Genomic DNA, 20,671 nt, shown 5'->3' on the forward strand with positions numbered 1-20,671 from the left:
AATATTACTTTGAAATCTTTATCTGTAAAATAGATGTCACTAAGAAATTCACTTTAAGACCAACAACTAGTGCTACATCATCAATGATAACATTACCAGAAATCAGCTTGCCATATCCCATTGTGAATCTTTTGTTGTTGTCTCCAAAAGTCACCAATGGGTCAGCCATCTCCTCAAACTGTGATAGCAGGTCTCTATCACCAGTCATATGCCTAGAACATCCATTGTCAATGATCCATATGGCTTTATTTTTCTTGCGCTGCACACAATGAGGATTATGTGTGTTTATCTACCCAAGTAGTACTGAGCACTTTTTTTTCACAGAAGTTGAAGAAGTAGATTTTGAACATTCAAAAAGAACATCATTCATAGTTTGATCAATGTTATCCTTTTAATTTCATATTTAAGATTGACTTCCTTAAGATCTATTCTCAATTTATGACAGCTTGTCATAACCTTCATATTGCAAGAAATGCAGTCAAACTTAGCACAAAAGAAATATGGATCTTCAGCCAGTGCTTCATTGTACTTGTATGCTCCAAATTTTGGCTCACTAACAGCCATTTTACAAAGGTGAGTTAGGTGATTTGTTGAGCCACATTTCTGACATTGCTTTCTTGGAGCATCTACAAAAAAACATAATTGTTGCTCTTGTTTACACCTATTTTTGCAAATCTGTTCTTTTTCTTTTTCCCAGTATTTTCAATTTTGTTCTCCTTTGTTTGTGTCTTTGCAGTTTGGCTTACTACATGCCTCTTTTCACATTTGGTGATAGGAGTGGTCACTACATTTTTCTTCTCTTTGTCTTCATCTGCAATTTCTTGCTTGATGACCAACTCATCTTCACTGAAATTCACTTCACAAGCTTTGAACAAAGGTGCATTTACATTTTTGAGCATCACAAGAACATCTTGGTTCACACTGTCTTTCCTTTGTCAGCTTCAACTTTCTTGTGAGAATTCAAAGCCTCATAGTCCAAACCAATAGCTATATTAGCATATGATTTACTTTTATCATGATACTGACCAATAAAGTAAGATGCATTTTTGAATGATTTGAGCTTCAAATCATTTTTTCTCAATTCTTTCTCTCAACGTTGCTTCCACTTCTCTAGCACACTTAAGCATGTTCTTGAGGTACTCATTTTCTTGCTTGATTGTTTCAAGAATAACAAGCTGCAGTTCTAGCTCTTGTTTCTTAATCTCAAGCTTCTTATTAATTTTTGACAGCCTACTCACTTCCTTAATAGCTGCCATCATTCTTGTGTGAATATGAAATATTTTTACACTCATTTTCTCAATAATTTCTTTTTATATAGTGGGCATTTAATTTATTTTTAGTTAGAATAGGTACCTATAATTTGGATGCAGATGATTCTCCTTGCTCTAGAGCCATGAGAGCATAATTTCCATATTCTTCACATTCATCTTCATCATCTGTATCATCCCAACTTTTGCCCTCTGCAATATAATCTTTTCCCTAATGCTTTTTCAAGAGTGCTTCATACTTTGCTTCCAATTCCAAATAAGTTTTATCTTTCTTCACTTTCTTTGGCTTTCTACACTTAGTGGCAAAATGGCCTAGTTCATCACAGTTGTAGCATCTTATCTTTGATCTGTCAGCAAACCCTGACTTGTAGCCACTTTTTCCAACTGAATTAAACTGAGTTTTCCAATTTCTGTTGTTGGATGTCTTTCCCTTGCTCTTGAAGTACTTTGGCTTCTTGACCCTGATGTTAGATAACTTTCTTGCAAGATAATCCATTGATTGGTCCATCTCATCCAGTTCATCAAGGGTGTAGAATTCATCCTCCTCCAGTTCTAATATGACTTATTTTTGTGGTTCCTCATTTTTCTGCTCAACATCATGAACAACTGGAGTCTGAGCTTCTAGTTCATCTTCAGATATTTTGTTGCCATTGGCTACCAAGGCACTTGATCCATCAACAACATTCCTTTCACTGGCTTTTAATGACTTCCTCTATAACATCTCTAGCTCATAGGTCTTCAAAATACCATACAAGACTTTAAAAGTCATTCTGCTTAAATCTCTTCCTTCTCTAATAACATATATCTTTTGTTCTAGGTGATCAAAAAGGCTGAACAAGAATTTAAGGTTGACCTCTTCAGCTTCATAATACTTGTCATGAAGCTATAAATCATTTATCAACTTATTGAACCTTTCAAAAACTTCAGTTATACCTTCCTTTGTTTTAATTATTAAACCCTCATACTGTAAAACCAAGATCCTTCTTTGATTTGATCTACCTCCCCTCACACATTATTTCACTTTCCTCCCAAATCTATTTAGTTGACTCATATTTAATAATATTATTGTACAATACATTATCAAGGGACTCAATCAATATTAGTTGTAAGCCACTATCCAGTGAAACCTTTTCTTTTTCAGGCTCTATGTAGGTTGATGGATCTTTAGGTGTAAAATGTGCAGGTATGACCATGTCTTTATTTGTAGATTCAGGAACCCTTTCCATAGGAATGAAGGGTCCATTTTGAGAATTTGAATGTACATAGGGTTGGCCATCTTTATAAACTACATTATTTTTGTTTTCTATAAGGTGTGGTTGATCTTGTCGAAGACATTTATCTTGATACTGCTTATTTTCTGAACACTGATTCTTCCAAGGTCTTTATCTGTTTTCTTCCAGATTTTGCTTTAATACCACTTTTTAATTATTGAGTGCAGTGAAATATAACACAGAGGGAGAGTGGATGTGTTTCTTTGAATTTTAATTGGCTTTGAAAATATTTAGAATACGGATGAACAAAGCAGATAAGAACTTTGTCGAGATAAATTATTTAACCGTAAACACAAAAACAAGATATCAAAAACTCAATTAATTGTATTAATCAAATTTGTTTTGCTACAAATCTATTTTATTGAAAATAAGAACTCAACTACAAATCTTGAGAGAGAATACAAAATATTTCTAGATCTATTTTATTACTTCTAAACTAAGGACCCGCACATACTTTATAAACCAACAGCACGGGATTACAAAACTTGCACTAAAATGTACTAACACAGTTTCTAAAGCTATCTCGTCTCTTTCCTTTTCTGGTGTTAGCAAATCTGTGCAGAATCTTGTAGGTCTTTGACCATCCTTTGTCCAGTGAATCTTGGCCCTTGATCTTGTATTCTTCATGCTGCTTTTGTAGTCTTTCCAATTCATTGAATGAAATTTTTGTTGACTGATAATCTTGAATCTTAAACTTATCTGCATTCTGAATTATGAGATAGGTTATCGAGGTCTTCTTTTGTTCTGTAGAGAAGTGACATATCGCTAAGTAAAATAACTTATCGATATCTCGAGTTCTCGATATATATAAATGACTTATCAAGGTCTTTGGTTTTTGACATGTTAAATAACTTGTCGACATCTCCAGATCTCGATATAGGCTTTTGAGTTATTGACATCTTGAGTTTTCTACATGAGGATTTTGACTTGTTGATATCTCTATATCTCTAACATGAAGAAATGCCTTGTCGATATCTCCAGTTCTCTACATAGACATTTTGACTTTTTGATATCTCGGATCTCTACATGCACATTGACTTATCGATATCTCATGGGACTTCTCGACACACCATTTTGGACTTCTCAACACACTTCTCGATATCCCTTGACCTGTGACTTGTTGATATCAAACTTAGAACATTTTTCGTAGAATAGTATTATTCAAATCCAAGCTGCTACACTTCTCTCTAAGGCATGAGCAGGAATTGATCTTCTTTCAGAGTTTATTCCTTAGCTTGAAGGTTGTTCACAGAAAAATCCTACAGTCTGATCTACTTAACATTTTACAGCCTCAAGAAATACAATTATAAAATACAAATATAGATTATCATACATCTTATGCTTAGGGTTGTCAATATGACTTAATCTTGTTATGTACAAGCATGTCTTGCACAACAAAATGCCATTTCTAGAAAATCCGGGATTGCACAAGGAGGTTCAAGGGTACAAGCTTCTCATTCTTCTAAACCTTCAGAAATTATAAAAAGAAGGGTTGAACTAGCTGAGTCAGAATCAGATGATGAGGACAATGCTACCTTATCATCAAAATTCAAGAAGATAAATCATGATTCTACTCAAATTATAGTTACATTACTAACTGAGGAGGGCACAACAAATACCGATACTGTAACTACTGATTCAAGCCCTAGACTAAGGAAAATGAAGTTGGTAAAGAGTTATGTTGATCAACAAAAGCTAATGCTCAAACAAGAATTAGCTGATGAGGGACACGATGCATTTATTTCAAAACAGCAAATTACTGATGCTCAGGAGGATATAAATGTTGATGTACCTGTCATAATTTCTGACTCTCCAGTTAAGCTCAAGAGAAAAATAAGGGAAACCACTCATGAGCAAGTTGAGAAAATAGCCAAGTGGTTGCAGAAATAATAAAATTTTCATGGATCAAGCACACAAGAATCTGTATCTCAAAGGGTTGCAAGCTAGTCCCACAAGAATCTACACCTCAAACTGATGTAGCAGACATGAAGATATTGTACCTCTTACAACCAAGTCAGTCCAAGATTAGTGTTAGGAATGTGTTATAGGCTTGATGATATTTTATCAGAATACCTTAGAAGATTTAATTAAGTCTGTTTGTAACTTTCAACGGATAATCTTACTCTGACATTCGTTGAAAGAGTAGCTTATAATTAAATAAGTTTTTGTAGCACATTTTTGTATACTATAATTTCTTAGAGAATTAGAGGTTGTAGGATATTCTAAGTCGTGTTGACTACTAGAATGATATGTAGAATAGGTTGGCTAATAGTAAATATTAGATGCCTTGTAATTTTACATAAATTAAATGGTGTCAACTGCTATGGAAATACTTTCAACGGATGAATCTACAAGGCTTTGATGGATGACCCAAGTTACTCTCAACAGATGATCTAATGGAAACTCGACGGATAATCTACAAAGTCTCAACGGATAACAAATTCAAATAGGAGTTGATAGTGATTTGACAGTCACATGGGTTGATTGTATACAAAAGCAATGTGGCAGCCTATTAGCAGGATTTTGAGAACAAAGAAGCATTTCCATTTTCATGCTTACTTGAAAAAATACAAAGATGCTAGATAGAGAAATGAAGAAACATATGATCAGACTTAGATATTTTGTTTTATTTGTTTATCTTTTTCATATATAACTTGGTGATATATAAACCAATAGTAGCAAGTAGATAAGAATTAATTAGAAGAACTGAGAAATATAAAAGGCAAAATCTGTTAAGAATTTCTCTGTTCTTACTTTGTAATTTTACTTGTAAGCAGTTGTGTGCATTCTTGCATCACAAAGTTCTCAATCAATATATATCTCTGGTGGAAAGACCAATCCACTAGAAAGTTTTTAAATCATTGTGTTTAATTACTTTATGTTTTGAATACATTTATATTTCATTCCGCACACTTGCATATTCAAACATTGATATATTTTGGCAAAGAATTTTTTTAATTTTCGAAAGAAACCAAGAATTACATTCAACCCCCCTTCTTTAATTCTATTGTTAGATAGTTTGGGAATAAAAATTGGTATCAGAGCAAGATCTTGACACACTAAGAGTTAAAAGATCAAAACAACTAACAACATGAGTAGGAAGGATGTTGGAGTGAAGATCCCTTTTTCTGGATAAAGATAACTATCATCACTGGAAGGTGAAAATGCACCTACATCTTCTCTCTCAAAATGACAGGTATGTTGATTGCATTGATAAAGGTCATCATGTTCCTCAAAGAGCTGCTACAGATGTTGAAGGAGCTGTAAGCAATGAGCAAAGCATTCCAAAGCCATAATCAGAATGGACAGATGAAGATATTGAGCAAGTGCACAAAGATGAAAAGGCTATGAACATTATGTTCAATGGTCTTGATAGTGATATTTTTGACAATGTTATCAAGTGTAAATCTGCTAAGAATATTTGGGATACAATTTAAATCATATGTGATGGAACTGAACAAGTGAGGGAAAACAAGATGCAACTTCTAATACAACAGTTGGAGCACTTTTATTATGAAGAAAGTGAGTCCTTAAGTGACATTTTTAGTAGGTTTCAAAAACTACTAAATGCACTGAAGCTGCATGGAAGAATCTACCAGACAAAAAATTCAAACTTGAAATTCCTTAGATCTCTACCAAAAGACTAGAAGCCTGTGACTGTCTCTCTTAGAAACTTTCAAGATTATAAGGAATTTACTTTGGAGAGACTGTATGGCATTCTAAAAACTTATGAGCTTGAGTTGGAACAAGATGAGCAGTTAGATAAATGAAGGAATAAGGGAGGATCTATTACATTGGTAGATGGACAAGAGAGAGTGAAATAGATGAAGGTTGAAGCTGTGGAATCTGTACCAAACTCAAGGGCTTATGAAGGCAAAGAAAAAGGGCTAATATCTGAGCATGAAGACCATCTTAGTCAGGATGAAATGGAGGACATAGATGAATATCTGGCTTTCCTATCAAGAAGATTTACCAAGCTCAAATTCAAAAAGAATTTTGAAGAAACCAAGCCAAATAGAAACAAGGTGGATAAATCTAAATTCAAGTGTTTCAAATGTGGCTTGAGTGGTCATTTTGCTAATAAATGTAGAAAGCTTGATTCTGAGAAAAAGAAGTTTGAGCCTGTGGATTACAAAAAGAAGTACTTTGAACTGGTCAAATAAAAGGAAAGGGCCTTTTTGACATGAGAAAATGACTGGACAGCTGATGGGGAAGATGAGGATGAAGAAACAAGCTATGTCAACTTAGCCCTAATAGCCAGATCAGATGAAGTAGAAGTCAGTTCTTCAAGAAATCAGGTAATCACTACTAATCTAGCACACCTTTCTAAAGATGAGTGTAATGATGCTATAAATGACATGTCAACAGAATTATATCACTTGTGTGTTACACTTAAATCACTGACTAAATAAAACACAAAAATTAAAGAAATTAATCTATTTTTAAGTGATAGGAATACTGTGTTGGAAACTCAATTTGTTGAGTTTGAGAAACTGAAAATAGAGTGTAAGATTGCAAAAGATGAATTCACTGAATCCTTGAAGAAAGAGGAAATTTTAAGAAACCAGCTTGAATGATAGCAAGAGGTAATCAAGGCTTGGAAATCATCAAGAAATGTAAGTGCCGAAATTGCTAAAGTTCAAGGTATAAAATCATTCTATGAAGAAGCCTGGAAAAAGAGCAAGGAGAAACTGGATTCTGAGTTGGTAGAAGGATTCTTGATGGATGTGGAATCAACGGATGATCCAGTTTATCCGTCGAAAGATAAAACTAATTATCCATTGAAAAACAAGGATGCTCATCTGTTGAAAAACGAGGATGTTCATCCGTTGAAAGAACATAAGCCAATTAGTAAAGCCAAGCTAGCTAAACTCAATGAAAAATATGGATCAGTTTCCAAAAACTTTGTTACAGGAGAATCAAGTCAAGTCAAGGAGAACAAAAGAGTTAATATGGGGCATCTGTCAAAGAAGCAACTAAATGACGGATGCTATTTGCACAAAACCTTACTATGCTGCATTCAATATGCCTCAAATGCCATTTAGCATGCCATACTAGAATTACATGTTTGCACATAATATGCCATTTCATGTTAACCAACCCGTGCATGATAATTCTACAATTATGAATGGTTCTCAAAGCCCTACTCTAATGACAAAGGTTGCATCTCAATCACCTAATTCAAATGAGGAAAAGCCCGAGAAACCTAAAAAGAAGGCTAACAAGGCAGGACCCAAGGAAACTTGGGTACCAAAATCAACTTGATTTGATTTTGATATGTGTGCAGGGAAACAGAAAGAAAATTTGGTATCTGGATAGTGGTTGCTCAAGGCACATGACTGGAGATTCTACCCTGCTCACTGAGTTCAAGGAGAAAGCTGGCCCAAGTATTACTTTTGGAGATGACAGCAAAGGGTATACAGTGGGATATGGCTTGATTTCAAAAGACAATATCATCAATGAAGAAGTTGCTCTAGTAGATGGACTCAAACACAACCTTCTGAGGGTCAGCCAACTATGTGACAAGGGCAACTCTGTAACCTTCAATTCAGAAGCCTGTGTTGTTACAAACAAGAAGGACAACAAAGTGGTTCTCACTGGAGTGAGAAAAGGAAATGTGTATCTAGTTGACTTCAACTCATCTAATGCAGATTCTATTACTTGTCTTTTCAGCAAAGCAAATCAAGATGAAAGTTGGCTATGACACAAGAAGTTGTCTCAATTGAACTTCAAGACTATGAATGAATTAGTCAGGAAAGACCTAGTAAGAGGTATTCCTCAAGTTGAGTTCTCAAAAGATGGATTATGTGATGCCTGTCAAAAGGGAAAATAAAACAAGGCATCATTCAAGAAGAAGCTTGAATCTACAATTGAAGAATTACTACAACTATTGCCCATGGACTTATTTGTTGGATATATTGTGGGAAAATCATATAGAGTCTACAATCTCAGAACCAATATTATTATGGAATCTGTACATGTTGTGTTTGATGATAAAAAGATTGAAGGACTGCAAGATGAAGGTTTCCATGAAAGCCTTAAATTTGACAATGTTGAGACAAACTGTGATGATAGTGATGATGAAAGTGATCAAGAAATAATTTCTAAGGAAAATGTAGAAAAGTCATCAACTAATGAAGCACAGAATTATATATCCGTCAAAAGACATGGTGCATCATCCGTTGAAAGACAAAGTGCATCATTCGTCGAATGATATAATTCAACATCCGTTGAGCCATCAGTAAGAGTTGAAAGTCATTTTAGATCACATACAAAAAGGTCCCCAACCTCAAGTCAAAGATCCACAAACCCAGAAGGGAGTTTCTTTTAATCAAAACTCAGTCACACATCAAGACAACTTTGAGGCCTCTTCATCTAGAGCTAATCTACCACAACAAAGGAAATGGACTAGAGATTACCCAGAATTAATAATTGGTGATGCATCTTCAAGAGTGCAAACAAGGAAAGCAACTCAAGATGAATGTCTATATAGCAGCATCATGTCACAGGAAGAGCCAAAGAAGGTAGAAGAAGCTTTGTTGGATCCTGATTGGGTTTTAGCTATGCAAGAAGAGCTATACCAATTTGAAAGGAATGGAGTCTGGAAGCTGGTACCCAAACTAAAAGGCAAGAATCCTATTAACACCAAATGGGTATTCAGAAACAAGATGGATGAGAATGGCATAGTCATAAGGAACAAAGCCAGATTGGTTGCTAAAGGCTATTGTCAACAGGAAGGGATAGATTTTGATGAAATTTTTGCTCCTATTGCAAGACTTGAAGCTATCAAAATTTTTCTAGCCCATGCCAATTTTAAAGTCTATCAAATGGATGTAAAGAGTGCCTTTCTAAATAGAGATTTGGAGGAGGAAGTCTGTGTAAGTCAGCCTCTTGGTTTTGAAGACTCCAACTTTCCAGAATATGTTTACTATCTTTTGAAAGCACTCTATGGATTGAAGCAAGCACCTAGAGCCTGGTATGACACTTTGTCAAAGTTCCTTTTAGAAAATCATTTCACAAGAGGTATTGTTGACAAAACCCTCTTCTTTAAAAATGTTAATGGCTCTAGTATACTCTTTCAAATTTATGTAGATGATCTTATATTTGGCTCTACATATGAAAAACTTTGTAAAAAGTTTTCCAAACTAATGCAAAGTAAATATGAAATGAGCATGATGGGAGAACTAACTTACTTTCTTGGTCTCCAAGTTAAGCAAGTTAGTGATGGAATATTTATTAGTCAAACCAAATATATTCATGATCTTTAAAAGAAGTTTGACTTAATGGATTGCACATCTGTAAAAAAACCTATGGCCACTTCCACTAAACTTGAAATAAATATAACTGAAAAGTCTGTGGATATTTCAAATTATAGAGGCATGGTGGTTCACTTTTATATTTAATAGCCAGTATGCTAGATATAATGTCTTCTACTTGTCTTTGTGCTATATTTCAAGCTAATCCTAGAGAATCTCATTTAGTAGCTATTAAGAGAATTTTCAGATATCTTAAAGGAACACCAAAACTTGGCATTTGATGTCCTAGAGATTTTGGTTTTGATCTAATTGGTTATTCAGATGCAGATTATGCAGGTTATAGAATAGACATAAAAAGTGCAACGGGAACCTGTCAGTTTCTAGGAAACAAATTAGTGTCCTGGTTTAGTATGAAACAAAACTCAGTTTTTACTTCCACGGTAGAGGTTGAATACATTGCTTCTGGTAGTTATTGTGCACAGATTCCATGGATGAAAAATTAGCTATTGGATTATGGCCTACATGTGGACAAGATTCCAATTTATGTGACAATACAAGTGTCATTTCCATTAGTGAAAATCATGTACATCATTCAAGAACAAATCACATTGATATCAATACCATTTCATTCGAGAACATGTCATGAATGGTACTGTGGAACTTCATTTTGTTCCATGTGAGCAACAACTTGCAGACATCTTTACCAAGCCACTTGATGAGTCAACTTTCACTAGGTTGGTAAGTGAGTTAGGTATGCTTAATTATTCTTAAGTTATTTTGATGTCTAAGCAATTTGTATAGCAGCCAGAAACAAATTTGATTTATCCTAAAGAGATGAAATTTTGACTAAGTCAAAATTTATATCTCGACGGATGTTCATTATCTGTTGAAAGTGAATATCCGTTGAATTTTATTATCTATTGAAAATCAAATATTTTTCTGGGTACTCTATATCTCGATGGATATCTGTTTAATCTATATCCGTTGAATTGCTTTAATTATAGCCGTTATTTCTATACCTTATCCGTCGAATTTACTTACATTATGTATGTATATGTCGATGGATAATCTTTAGAATTTCTACAGTTTATTTCATTTTTAAACGGCTATTTTGGCAATTTTTATTGGATACTTTATTGTACTTTTTAATTTTTACTTGTTTATTTCTGAGAAAGGATAAAATCTCTCTTTCATTTTTCATTTTACTTTTATCTTTCTCAAAGCAATGTTTACTCTCTTCGTCTCTAAAAACCCTCTTTCTCTGTAACTGCTTTCAATCACAAAAATGGCACATGTAGTCAAGAATATGTCTCAATCTGGATTTATTTATGAGAAGAACAATTTTGTGGCACTGGTGGACAAGATTATTGCAGCTTCTGAGGACTACCACGAGATGATGGACTTCATTCGCAACTGCAAACTAAGCTATGTTATGCTTGAGTCTCCGGTAATCTACTGTGAAGTTATGGAGCAGATTTGGACTACGGCTGTGTACAACTCCAAGGATAAAACCATTGCCTTCTCTCTTAAAGGTAATGACTACTGTATTAATTGTGATGAAATACAAGCCTGTTTCCCTTTTCCTAAAAACAATACTATTGTTCCACACACAGACACAGATGTGAGCACCATGCTTATGTCTATGGGCTATTCTCTCAATCCTTCCAAACTAGGTGAGGTTAGAAGAATGGGCCTTAAAAGAGAATGGATCTTTCTATGTGACTCTTTTATAAAAGTATTTTCTGGTAAAATTAGCAACTTTGATGCAGTTACTTATTCCATGATTAACATGCTATATATGATTTTGAATGACAAGTACTTTAATTTTAGTAACTCTATCATGATAGAATTAGGGTATAAATTAGGAGATATCAAGAAAAGGTCCATGAATATATACTATGCTAGGTTTCTTATGATGCTAGCAAACCATGTTTCTAAAGACCTCTTGATTGAGAATCCAACAAATTAGCTTGATTGTTGGGTCTAAAAAAAGAGGGTACTTGCTGATTTGAACAGGAATAATCTTTACAGTGAAGTGCCTCTCAACTATCTTCCAATCATGGAAGCACCTCAGGTAAGTGAGGTAACTGTTTCTGTCACTACTCTCTCCCAACCTCCAGTTTCTTTGCATACAACTGTGGCTATGGTATATGTGACTGTGACCAAACAGATGCCTACCCAAGCCATAAATCTAAAATTTCAAAATCCAAATCAAAGAAACCCCACTCTAGTTCCTCTCAAAAGAAACTAGTTTTAAAAACTACCACATCACAAGAGGGGATTGTGAAGGGTGGTAAGAAAGGTGAGGGACAGGGTGAACATTAAAGAAGCCCTAAGGATAAAGTGAGAGAGGTTAATGTATCCCAGCCTAGCCACACCACAGTCTCCCAACAGGCTGTGGTGATTAATAAGTAAAATAGCACACTTCTAGTTGCATCCTCCCAAAAGGATGTAACTATTCAAAATTGCTCATCTCCAAGAGCACAAAACAAAAGAGGTAGGGACACCAAAGACCAAACTCAAACCTATGTCAGAAAAAAGAAATCCAAAACTTTGGGGGAGTAACAGGGTGCACACACAGTGCCAACTATAGTCAAAGACTCAGTTATTGCACCATCTCAAACTCAGGTTAATGTGGCTCCAATAAATGTGGAGCCACAGCCAAATTCTCTCACAATTGAAACACCTCACACACACAATTCTCTCACAAACTCACTGGATGTGTATATGATAAACAAATCAATTCATGATTCTCCATCTTTGAAATTCATGGAGGAGCCAAAATATAAATCAATTGAGCATCATCTTATTGATGATTTGTTGGCTCACTTGCCCTTTCTTTCTGAAACCACTGAGAAATCTGTGCATAATCTCAAATCAATCACCACATATTCAACTGTAGTTTTAACTCCTAAATCTGTCATTTCTACCTTCTTGACGGATATTCCTCATCCGTCGATAAGTGATTGTCTCTCGACGGATAAGCTTAACAGTAATTATCCGTCGACATTCACAACTACTATCTCGACGGATGTCTCTCATCTGTTGGAAGTCTCTACACAACTTGAAATTTCAAAAATTGTGATAAGTGTAGATGACTTAGTAGTTGTTCAATCACTCTTTAGGTTAAGGGAAGGGAGTGACTTGAGTGAGAGGCTGAGTTGCTCTCAGGAAAAAAGAGAGGAAAAGAGTGAACATATGCATGCTATTTCTTCCACCATGGAAAAAGTGAGTGAGAGGAGTCCCACCTTAGATGGTGAAGGTGAAGGTGTGATGGTGGGTAGCCGAGGGGAGCCCTTGATGCAGAAACAGAGAGAAAATGAGAGAAACGCGGATATAGAAGAATGGGAAGATCCCAGTGCTAGTGAATTAATGGATGTCAATGATGCATAAAAAGAGAAACTATTTCAGAAAAAATATCAAGTTGTTATAGATTCTGTCTCTTTTGATGCTGAGACATTTACTACCATGTTCCAGCATATCAGACTCTAGCTGAACAGGGCAATGAGGATGCTGAGAAGATTCTAAATTTGGTGTACACTATAACTTGTATGCTAAGGGCAAATGATGAAATCAACTCTCTTCCACCTACAACTGGTGATGATCTAGAGTTAGATTTTGGTGGCTCTTTTGGGGATGCTTCTAATGAAGAGGATGCTGATGAAACTGGAATGAACATAGGGGGAGATGAAGGACCTAGCTCATCCATAAGCACTCCAGCCTGGATGTTCACCAAAGATTGCAATGATCATTATTTTAAACCCACACTATTCAAGCTTATCCATCAAACTCAATAAGCCATCCAAGCCACCACTGATGCCAATACCAAATATATTCTACAAGCCCATCTTGGATCTCTGCAACTACACAAAATTCAATCTCTTAAACAAAGTCAAGATATGGATGAAATCAAGAGCACTATTGAGCAAGTCAAAAAAGACATCAATGACAGAATAGAATACAAACTTCCTGATTCAGGAATAAAAGACATTCACCGTAAAATCAGGAAGGACTTAGACTTGAGTAAAAAGACTAAAACATTGGATTCTAGGCTAACAGTACTGGAGAATTTAATTACCAAGGTGCTTGTCAATGAAGTGCATCAGACAATCTATCTTCAAAAATTGGTGGCTGCTCAAACTCCAACCCCTGCCTTACTTGATGATAACAAAAAGGGGGAGAAGGATGTTCATGTCCAAGTCAGTAAGGTAATAGTTCCATCCATTACCTTCTCTAAGCCACCAATGTTGGACAACATTAATTTAATCAACATAGCAGCGGCCGAACTCAAGCTGAAAGATAAAATGAAAAAGATGAAAGAATTTAGAAGGTATTTGGTCCAATTTCTAGTAAAGATAAAACTGTGAAGCACTCCACTCAATTTAGACAAATTCCAATATATGAAATGAAGTTGGGAAACATGGAAAGAGGTAAAACCTCGTGGAAAGAGGTAAAACCTCGTCTAAAAGACATCAACAGGCCATTGTGATTTTGAATCCTAAGAAACACTCATCAAAATACTCAAGCAAAAATCCAATAGACCTAGATTATGTAACTACTAAACCTAATGAAAAGAAGCTGCTTGGTCACTCTATTGCAAATCAAAAAGATCCAAGAGACTCAGTTTTGAAGAAAATGATAGCAAAGATCTACAGGCATGACAAACTAATTTGTGTGATGGCTGGACATCCTCAATTTGGAGAAGCCAAAAGAAAAGAGAAATTGAGGCTCAAGTCTCAGAAAAGGCAGGCTGCCTTAAAAGCAAAGAGACAAGATGAAAAGCTTGCTATCAGGTCAGAAACTGAGAAGCTTGCCACCATAACTAAAACTGAGAAGCATAATGAACCAAAGTAGATATCAGAAAAAGGGTATAGGAAGGAGAGAGCCAAAAGGAAGTTGATATTTGAAGAAGAAAAGGAAGAACCAAAGCCAACACAGTCTACTACCACAAATCAACCAACTATGCCCATAATGGAGCAAGTTTAAATCAAGGTCCATCCTGGTGTGAACTTTCATGGTGAGCTAATCATTCCCAAGGTTGAACCAATAGACTGGGAAAGCTTACCTATTCCTGAGCTGAACATCCCAATTCCAACCGCTTCAGAAAGAAGAAAGAATACAACAAGAAAACCAGACAAGTATGTCCCATTTCAATCCAAAAACTTATCAAAATCCAAGTCAATAGTCAACAAAGGAGATCAACTCTTTATCTGTGACATAAAGGAATTTTCAGACATAAATCTTTACTTAGATGAGCTAGATGAAGTGAGAGCAATCGATGCCCACAACAGACTTCCAGAAAGATTAGTGTTCAAGTACAGGGGTGGAAAGGAAATCACTTGGCCTCTTCAAAGGATTCTCAATGAATCTCTGTCTTAGTTAAGATATTCTCTACAATGAAGAAAAACCTTGGATTCACCATGGTGACCAAAACAGAGATACTTAACAAAATTCAACAAATACAAATAAGCTGGAGAGACCCAAGTGCACTACCAAGAATCTTAACTATTCCTTACACTGGAAGTAGAGTGCACTTGAGGTCATATTGGTTGATGGAGTTCAAGGATGAAATAAATACCATAAGATTTTTCAGACTAGAGGACCAGCTAAAAAATCAAACAATAAGACTCTCAAGGAAATGCCGAGATGTTGAATCTATCTAATGAAGGATCTAAGTTCTACAGACAACTCCAACTCCAGATAGAAGAAAATAATGAGAAGCTGGGAAAGAAGACTAGACACTCAAGAAAAAAGGATTAATTTTCTCAGTCTAGAGGAGCACCTTGAACAAGGCTTGTGAGATTTTTGTGAACTTTCTTCTATCAATTTTCAATGAAATTTACAGCACTTATCATTTTTATCTGCTATTGAATGATCATTTTGTATAAGGTGTTTTGTTATCATTAAGTCCTCCTAAATTTATGCCCACAATTTTAGTAGACATAAATTGGGGGAGATTATTAGGAATATGTTGCAGGCTTGATGATATTTCACCAAAACACCTTAATAGATTTAATTAAGTGTGTTTGTAACTTTCAACGGATAAGCTTACTCTGTCTTCCGTTGAAAGAGTAGTTTATGGTTAAATAAGTTTTTGTAGCACATTTCTGTATACTATAATGTCTTATAGAATTAGAGGTTGTAGGATATTCTAAGTCATGTTGACTACTAGAATGATATGCAGAATAGGTTCGCTAATTGTAAATATTAGATGCCTTGTAATTTTACATAAATAAAATGGTGTCAACTGCTATGGAAATACTTTCAATGGATAATTCTACAAGGCTTCGACGAATGACCAAAGTTACTCTTAACGGATGATCCAATAGAGACTCGACGGATAATCTATAAAGTCTCGATAGATAACAAATTCAAATAGGAGTTGATAGTGACTTGACAGTCACATGGGTTGATTGTAAACAAAAGGAATGTGGCAACCTATTAGCAGGATTTTGAGAACAAAGAAGCATTTTTATTTCCATGCTTACTTAAAGAAATACAAAGATGCTTGATAGAGAAATGAAGAAACGTGTGATCGGACTTAGACATTTTGTTTTATTTGTTTGTCTTTTTCATATGTAACTTGGTGATATATAAACCAAGAGTAGCAAGTACATAAGAATCGATCAAAAGAACTGAGAAATAGAAAAGGAAAAATATGTTAAGAATTTATCTATTCTTACTTTGTAATTTTACTTGTAAGCAGTTGTGTGGATTCTTGCATCACAGAGTTCTCAATCAATATATATCTCTAGTGGAAAGACCAATCCACCAGAAAGTTTTTAAATCTTTGTGTTTAATTACTTTGTGTTTTGAATACATTTAAATTTCATTCCGCACACTTGCATATTCAAACACTGATATATTTTGGCAAAGAATTTTCTTAATTTTTGAAAGAAACCAAGAATTATATTCAACCCCCCTTCTGTAATTTGTTGTTCGATTGTTTGGGAATAATAATTGGCATGATGCAGCTAACGCTAAAATTACTGATAAGGTCTCCAAGGCCAAAGCTTTCTGCATGACAATTGAGTCCCATTCTTCTAAGAAGACAGATAGGTTGCAACTTGGAACTGCACAGGAGTCTGATTCTGAATCTGAGGAGAGAGTTACACAAGAACCTGGGTTTTAAAGTAATCCAGCAACTTCTGAATCTACAGCCACACAAAAACCACTACCTTAAAGTGGTAGTGCAGACCTGACTCCTGGTATAGTCATCTTGGCACTGGATATTGAAGGAAGGATATATCAAACTCCAACATTTGCTTAAATTCTTTCAGTTCAAGCTTTGGATGCTATCTTAGAAGCTGATCCTGTAATATCCGGAAAAATTATGTGAATATTTTATGTTAGTTAAATAAATATTATGTGGTTATATAAGTTAAAATTTTTATTGTCATGATATTACGTGTTTTAAAATGCTATTTGTGTTTCCGTGCGAAGCAGAAATTTTTTTGATTGATTATTATATGTTAAAACTGTAATTATATGAATTGATCTGTAATTCGGACTCGTATTTAATTATGTTTTCATCAAGGTACCTGTTTTATCTCAATGTATGTGCATTTGATTGTATTTTACGTGTTTTTGGAATTTTCTATTAATTTAAGTATCATTTTGTTTTTCGAAAGCGAACAGACCGGGACCCCACCGGGACGTCAAACCCCACAAAATATGTATTTTTATTTTTATAAAAAAATTCGTGTTTCAAATACCCAGTATTTCTGCATTTTTGAATTATTACCAATTTTTGGGGAATTTTGACATTAATTTTATATTTTATCATTTTTAAAATTATTCCCCGTAATTATTATTTTCGGGCTTAATTATTGTAATTTAGGGATAAAAACACCCTTATTTGATTTTTGGGTAAGTATTTTTCAGTTAATATAAATAGCTGAAACATATTTTTTTTATTCATTTTATTATATTAAAATTTCAGAAAAAATAGAATTAAGCAAGAACATTCTTGGGGGTGAAATCTTTTCCTTCAACTTCAATCACGGTTTTTGATCGATCTAACAAACCAAATCAGACGTTCTAGTAGTCAAAATCATCCTCTCGATGAGAGCTTTCTAGTGGTATCAACATCTTGATCTGAGGTGCTTTATTTTTGAAAATCAAATTTTGGGTATTTTTGTTCTTGAGAATTCGCTTTTGAATTTTAAGTGATTGTTTGATATTTTTGTTAATTGATTAATGTTCTTGAGATCCTTAGGATCGATTTGATATATAATTTCGTTAATTTTGATTAAGATATGGTTATAACCGAGTTTTAGGTTTGATATGAATTTCAAATCGATTTTCCTACTTGTTCTTGAATCTGAGATAATGTTTGATGATATGGTTAGTTTACGAATAATCATAGCTTTGTTTTGATGCTTGTGGTGTTGTTTCTGGTTGCGATTTTGTCGAAATCGAAGTTTTCCGATTGGGTTGCCGGATTTGGTATTGAGCGCGCCGGAGAAGACGAACTGTGGTTCGTTTGTGGAGGCTGTCGACTGGATGGTGTGGACGGGAGAAACCAGAATCGATTGGGGGTATAAAACATAGCAGAACAGGGCCTGAAGGGAAGCGTTTTGCTTCTCCAGAACCACGCCGGAAAATTTCCCGGCGACCAGAATCTGGAAATTCCAGAAACCGGCGGGAATTTTCCGCCCACATTCATAAGAAATCTGTTTGTGCAATTTTCTTTTTATTTTTAATTCAAAATTGTTTTCTTATTTCAAAAAATCATTTTTAAAAAATCATTTACTTATATTTTTAAATTCTAAAAATTATTTTCTTTTATTTATTTTCAAAAATCTAATTTGATTTAATTATTTATAATTTATTTTAGTTAATTATTTATAAATTTAATTAATTGATTAAAATCATTTAATCAATTAATTTCATTTATAAATAGTTAAATAAATATATATTATTTATAATTAATTCAAATAATTCCTAAAAATTATTTTTAAACTTTTAAAAATAATATTTTGGTATTTAAAAGTCAATAAATATTTTTATTAATTGATTTAATTCTATTTATTTCGTATTTTATTCATAATAATTAAACCGTTTGTCCGTTTAATACGAAACGAACGCGTACAGACTCAGAGAAACATTACGCTTTCAATAAAAATACTTTTAAGACCTAATTTCTTTTGTATTGCAATGTCATTTGATTTGTTAATCATTTTGAGTGAGTATCTGATCGGTAAACACCATAATTTACCTGATTCCAATTCTGAACATACTGAAACCTATGTTTTGACAACCTGACTTATGTGTTACATGAAATATGTGATTACATGATATATAAATGACATGATTATATGTTACGTGATATGCATGCTATCTATATACAGTTTTAAAATGCCATGATTAGTTATAAACGATCGGGTAGATGTCAAGACGTATAGTTACGTCGATTGAGTTTGGTACTATCAATTAAGATAGTCCTTTTGTTTATAGAATCAAGTGGAAAGGAGTACAGTCAAGTACTAGACGGAGATAGTAGCCAGCAGCTATAAGCAGAGTAATAGTAAAAAGTTATTAAGCATACCAGGCAAGTATTCTCCCCTATTCTAAATTCAGAATAGTTATTGTTTTATATATTCAAAATATAAGAAATGTTTAAAAATACTCTGATAGCACATCGAATATCAATACTCCTATGTTTATTGACATTCTCTTATTCTAGTAATCAGTCTGCTAGAACCAATCTTTTGATTCGATAGATAGTGAATAACTATACTATCCAGATATACTCTATACTTTGAGTTGAGATTAGCGAATGACTAATTGTTCTGGTTATTTCGCCATCAGTTGTTGAGATAACTCCAGACCATATGACATGGGGAGTTGAATAGATAAGGATGTCATTGATACGACTCCTTTAATCAAAATTGTTTTGTGAATTGGATATTGGTTAGCGTAAGAGGCTGAGGCACCGGTCCAGCGTGAACTATTATACGAAAGTGTAATATCTTGCTAGGCGAGTATATGCCTTTTATGGATATCCAATAGGTACAGTATGGCTGCGGGATATCGTTACCTATATTTATGGTATGGCTACGGATACCGGTGTTGTTTCATGACTGATCATCAGGAACAACATAGTGCATAATTGTGTTTTGTTAAAATGTCGCTTAAACTTTAAAGTTTATATCAGCTTCTGATTTTACTCAGATATTGTTATTGTTGTTCACTTATAAACTTCATACCACTTGATGAGCCTTTCTCTTCGCTCATAATTGTTAATTATTCTAATCTTTCAGCTAAGCCAGAGCAGACTTGAGTTCCAAGTTTGATCAGAAGTTGAGTGCTTGTAAATATCTTGATGTGTATTCCAGGTAGACTGTTGTGAGACGCGTGAATAGTCTAGAGGTTTGTAATAAAATTTGAATAAGTTGTAAAACTAATTAGACTTATGGTTTATAATAACAGTTTGTTTGTATTAGTGCCTATTCCATACTATAACATGCGATCGATCCAGTTGCATGTAAGGGGTCATATCTATTATATTATTCCATTTTTCTTATTTTAGTTTTGTTAATTGGTTAGTGACCCCCAAATCTAGACCCCAGGTTTGGAGGGCATCACAAATCCTTCAGAAGCACAAGGTATAAATACTAAATTTTCTTTATCATCATTTAATTTAAAAACCTGATACTATTTAGTCATCTTTTACTAGTACTTTAAATCCTGATGGTATGATCATGTCTAGTCTTTTACAAAAGGGTACCCCTAGTCATGTGACCACATACATCTCTTCTCAACTACCTCTAATTTCTGTAGGACAACATATTATGAGCCTTTCATGTGAGAATGAGAGAAAAGATTTAGATAAAACAGAATTAAAGAGAGGCGGGATCCTTACTTGGCAAAA

Source organism: Apium graveolens, chromosome 2 (genome assembly GCF_009905375.1).
Source record: "Apium graveolens cultivar Ventura chromosome 2, ASM990537v1, whole genome shotgun sequence".
Classification (NCBI taxonomy): domain Eukaryota; kingdom Viridiplantae; phylum Streptophyta; class Magnoliopsida; order Apiales; family Apiaceae; genus Apium; species Apium graveolens.